We start from the raw sequence: 6,000 nt of genomic DNA on the forward strand, positions 1-6,000 counted from the left end.
CACGATAATTTGGGAGGTCAGGAAACCATCCAAAAGGGATATAAGGTTGGAATTCAGAAGGAAGGTGGTGGCATAGAGATTCAATTTTGGGGATCATCTGCACAAACCCCGAGAGTAGATGAGATTGCCTAGCAAAACAGGGTTGAAAGAGAAGAGGGCTGAAAAGTGATCCCAGGAGGACCCCAGTATTCAGAAGACAGGCAGGAAATGGATTCATGCAAAAGTGACTCTGAAGGAGCTGCCAGATGTGTTTAAGAAAAGCTAGGAGAAAGTGGTATCATGGAAGCCAAGAAAAGAGGATCTTTCAAGAAGGAGGGAGTAATCCACTGTGTCAAATGCTTCTGAGTGATTACTACCTAAGGTAAAGCCTGAAAGGAGAATTGGAGGAGGACGGTTAGGTGGGGGCGAATCAGAGCTGTGAGAGTGGGGACATAATGAATTAGTCACTGTACAGCTGGGCTATGTCAGGTGTCCACTTGAGGTTGGAAATCATGAGTTTATAGTGATATCAATTCTCTCATTTGTATAATCACTTTGGCTGAAATGTTCAAAATCAGGGAGTACGTACTCCTCCCCGCCTTCCCCGACATACATAGCAATGTGCCACAGCGGCCACTCAAAGCCACAAGATAAACATGGCCCAACTTTTGGAAGGTAAATTTACATGACAATAATTAATTTAAAGCATTTTTATTTAAAACCAAGAACACATATAAAATGGATTCGAACACAAAGTTCAAATAGATTTTTATAGTATATCGGAGTATTTAAAAAATTTTTTTTTATTGAAGTATAGTTGATTTACAATATTGTGCTAATTTCTGCTGTACAGCAAACTGATTCAGTTATACATATATACATCCTTTTTAAAATATTCTTTTCCTTTATGGTTTATCATAGGACATTGAATATAGTTCTCTGTGCTATACGGTAGGGCCTTGATGTTTATCCAGTCTCTATATAAAAGCTTACATCTGCTCACCCCAATCTCCCACTCCATCCCTTCCCCAACACCCTCCCCCCTGGCAACCACCAGTCAGTTCTCTATGTCCGTGTAAATCGGAGTATTTTAAACAGGATATTATGATTTCAAGAAGTTTCTCCAGGCTCTCCCTCAAATTCCCAAGTAAGTGACTTTCTTGCTCCCCTTTGCAGATAAGGGTTCCCGTGTGAAAAAGTTTGAGAACTAATGACTTAGGCTATAGTGGGTGTGGGAGTGCCATAGAAGCCAAGTGGAGATTAGGAACCATATTTTTGGACTCCAAAGCATGTGATTTTTCTACCTTCCCACATACATCTAAAGATTGTTCTTCAAGATTGTTCATTTCTGTGTTAGAATGTTCTGTTAAACTGTGTTCTAAATGATGCATACAACAATCCTGTATTTCTTTTATTTAAGAGACAATTGTGAATGTGTCTCCAGATGCTGGCTATAAATAGAATTTTATTAAAACCCATGGCAACCCTGGCCTGCCATTTGGCTGGTGGACTACTCAGCTATTTGGGGCCTTTCTTTTGGTAAAATTCAGAGCTGTGCAAACTGGGCTCAACACTGTACTAATTCTGGACTCTGTTTAGGGAAATACATTTGCATTTATATCATCCTTGCTGTTTGACAAATGAGTAGAAGGAGTCACAGAGGTGTTGCTTTTGCTTGAAATGCTAAAACTCACAAGCAGAAGCTGCTAGCTTCCTATTCTGTCAGAGTAAATGGTGCTACTATTTTTGGTTCGGTGTTCTTTTCCATTTCTGGTTATAGTGATCAGAGAGAGACAAATTCTACTTTGTTTCTAAGATACTCTCTGATCCCTTTCAGGCAACTCACAAGCCATGTATTGTCACTGAAACTCTCACATAGTAAGGTCCTTGGGTGATGGTGGCAGGTCGGGGATTATGTGCTAAAGCCCATGTAACAAAATAAAAAGGAAATATTACCTCAAACTCTGTGCCAGGAATGATGATGAAATCTGTGGACTTAACCCTTCTTTAATAACTTGTCAAAACCTGTTATCTCCTTAATGTTATGCCCTTTGAAAAGAGCCAGAGGTGACTGAATCTCACCGGTAATGAGTGACATTCATTGAAAAAGCATTTAAAGAGTGTTTAAAAGGGTAAAAATTATTTTAAGCATTTAGAAAAACCCAAAATTCTATCTATATGCTAAAAAGGGTAATATGATAATGGAGTCTAATAATACAGTAGTAATCAGATTAGGGAGAAATTTAGGAGATAGGAGACTGGGAGCCAGTGACATTGTCATCCCAGGAAGGGGCTTGGTTTCAGGGGTACAAGAGAGGCGCATAAATTCCCTGCAGTGACTGAGAAGATAGGGGGGGAAAAAAGCAAATTAGGAGGTTGTTATAGATCCAGCCAGAATTTTCTATCATGTTCTTCAATTGGGAGGGTATTTTACAATGCAGGGCATATGGATAGAGATTTACCAGTCTCCTTCTAGACATGGAATGGCCTCTCTGTGGCAGGGAGACTCTTAAGCTGCTCTTGCCTCAAATCCCCACCTTCCAGTACACTTGCTTTTGTGTGATCTTCTCTCCTCGAGTGTGAGCTGGTCTAGTAACCGACCTCTAATCAATGACATCCAGCAAGATGATGGGTGACCCTTCTGGACTGAACGACATAAGATGCGAAGTTCCAAGTTGCTGGCAGACTCTCCACTGCTGTCTTTGATGAAGCAAGCTGCTGGGTTGGGGAAGCTCTCGTGGCCTCAGGAACTCAAGGCAGCCTTTGGCCAACAGTCAGCAAGGAACTGAGGCTGCCAGACCAACAGCCTGCAAGGAACTGAATCCTGCCAAAAACCCCATGAGCTTGGAAGTGGATCCTTCCCAGGGCAAGCCTTAAAATCAGACCCCACCACTGGCCAACACCTTGAAGGCAGCCCAGTGAGAGACTCTGAAACAGAGTTAACTGTTTAATAACCCAGTTAATAACTGTTTAATAACCCAGTTAATAGCTGTTTAATAACCCAGTTACACCATGCTCAGACTCCTGACCGTGGAGTCCTAACTGTGAGATAATAAATGTGTGCTAAGTTGGAAAAAAATGCCATCTTCTAAGGGCAGGAATTCATCATGCTCTCTCATACTTGCATCCTTTGCCCACCTATCCCTTCTGCCACGAATGTCCTTCCTCATCCTTCCCTTCCATTTGGAAGACACCAAATCTTTTTGCGATAGTCAGCCATGACACTTCTTCCCTGAAACTTTCTTGAATAGTCAGGCTTTTCCCCCTCTGTGCCTCTTTGGCAGCTCGTGCCATCTCTTGTCACGCGTGCTGCATTGTCATCGGTCAACGATCGGTATGACTGTTCACTAGACTGTGAGATCCTTGAGGGCAGGGGCTGAACATCTCTATCTATTTCCCCAGCATCTACCAGAGTGTCTACCCCAGTGTTTACAATATTAGTATCTGCCAACTGGGTAAACGGTGTCCAGAAGAAAAATACCCAGACTGTGACTTTGTAAACATGCCAACGATCACAAACTCACCCTGGTCAAATCTCATTGTCTTAGAGGTTTAAATTAAGCAAAAGACTTCCCAGTTTGTGCTGCTGGCCCACCAGTTTTGAAATCACACTCATGTGGTTCATTGCATTAACATTTCAACATAGACAGAAGATCTGAGATACTCAGATAATTTATTGCCAGGAAATGTTATTTCAATAACAGAATGAGCCCTGGCGGCCTAAGATGCTGCCCTGCTTTCCAACCCTTTCCCCACTTTGCATCCATTCCAGCTGTGTCCCTTCCACATCCCTCCTCCTGCCGTCACCTTTTGTTTCTCTGTTGCCCACCCCTCGCCACCGTGGCCCCCACACTAGGCGGTACGCAGAATCATTAGTAGGGTGTCTAGATGGTAAAGGTGGCCCCATTACCCTCCCTGGTCTGCCAGTGAAATTGCAATCTGTGGACACCTCCTGTACAATATTAATTAATATTAATAATAATAATAATAGCTTTATGCTGGCTCTTCCTTTGCTTGGCAGTACCAACCAGTTACAAAGCCTCGCAATGTTGTGCTGGGAGATTTTTTGCCGCTTGGAGGTTCAGTGCATGAGCTCCAGTTAGACTATCTTGATTCAAAACCACTGCTTCCATTTGCAAGCTGTGACACTTTGGGCCAGCTATTTCTCTGTGCTTAAGTTTCCTAATCAGTAAAACAGGGTGATAATAATAATGCTTACCACACAGAATTGTTTCAAGAGGATTAAGTGTAGTGATATGTCCCAAAAGCTCTTGAAATAGTCCCTGACACTAGATCACTGCTTGCTCTCGTTGAAGATTCCAAAATTTGCCAAATAATTAGAAATGTGGTAAAAGGGATCTACATGATAAGTTCCGGCCAACACGATGCTAGAGAAACACCATACCGGAAGCATTCAGTATTGTGCCTTTGGGCAAGTCCAGGTTAGGTTAATGGATGCAGTTTGTTCAGGTTTTGATGCCTATCTCTTATTTTCTTGCCTTTTCTATTTGGTTAACAAGATAATGTTCTTCCTTCATGTATCTCTGTATCCTGGCACCTTCATCCCAAGGATCTCCCTTGGTAATCATCCCTTCCCTCTATGAGAAAGGACAAGTGTTACCTCCAGTTTTTCAAATGTGAAAACTAAGGCACTAAAAGATAAAATAGGAACTGATGGATATACTTTGGCGTAAACTTATTTAAAACCCTTTGAGGTGCAAGGTTTCCTGTCACAGCTTCATGAATAATGGTCGTCCACATTAATTTTTTCCTTTTTCTAAAGCCTATAATTTGCTCCTTGCTCAATTAGACACTATCTTGTTGTTCTCTGTTTCATGCATATTAGTTATGTTTCATCAAGGATACTGGAAACTTCTTAAGGCTGGGGACTGTACTCAGGGCCACTCTCACCCTGTCCTAATCACCCCAGGGCCAGATACCAGATGAGTAGGGACAGCCCCTATGCCCCAGAGCCCACAGAAATTATTCAATCTGGCCAGTCCTAAGCCTGCTTCCTTACCAAGCCCATTATTTCCCTCAGAAACCACAATAAAGGCTCCTGCCAGCTGTTCCCCTCTCTCTTTTTCTCTCTGCCCACTCATCTTACCTCAGTGCTTACTGTGTGGCCCTTCCTGGCACGCTGTGCCTCCTGTTTCTAGGAGACTGTGAGTATAATAAAAACTTCCTCTTCTATGGTGACCATTTCCATGTCTGTGTGTCTTACCACAACTGCCTAAAACAAATCCTGCTACCAACTGAATGCCAACTCAAATGGCTTAAACATTAATGAGATACAGTACTTCAGATAGCAAGAAGTTCTTGGATCGGGAAGATCTAAGGTCCAGTTAACTCAGTGGTTAGATTATGTCATTCTTTCTGCCTTTCTGCCCTGTCTTCCTCAGAGGGTCAACCTTGACTTTGGCTAGCCTCTTCTGAGTCAGAAGATCGTTGCTTCTGTTCGAAGTATTACATCCAGATACTACTACAAAATGGAGTAGAAGAGGAACCATTTCTTCTACTTAAGGAAACATTTTTTTCCATAGGCCCCTCCCAGCAGATTTATCCCATGTCTCATTTAGCCAGAACCGAGTGACATGCACACCTTAAATAATCATTGGCAAGGGGGAATGGACCGCCATGATTGTCTGAGGCTCATAAATATTTATTCATGCATCACAAAGAGGAGGGAAGGATACCCAAACAAAAGTAAGGGTCCTGCCAATAACGGAGAAGTTTGGATGGAACCAGCAGTTGCTACAATACACTTCTATGCTGATTTATCCATCTTAAGGGGATTCTCATTTGCATAGGAAGGAGTCTAAGAACTTAAGTATAGAATAAAGAGTTACTATTTCTGGGTTAATATATCAAAACACATTTTCTGGAACAACAATGTCCCTTATTTTCCAATTTTGTCTGCGGATGTAGAGTTCCTCCTGTTGAGGGTCTATGGCGCCTGAAGACCCTTCTTCAGCATATTCTGCTCCAGGTGTCATCTTCCTTCTACTCTCTCTCCCCTCT

The sequence above is a fragment of the Physeter macrocephalus genome, chromosome 18 (genome assembly GCF_002837175.3).
Source record: "Physeter macrocephalus isolate SW-GA chromosome 18, ASM283717v5, whole genome shotgun sequence".
NCBI lineage: Eukaryota > Metazoa > Chordata > Mammalia > Artiodactyla > Physeteridae > Physeter > Physeter macrocephalus.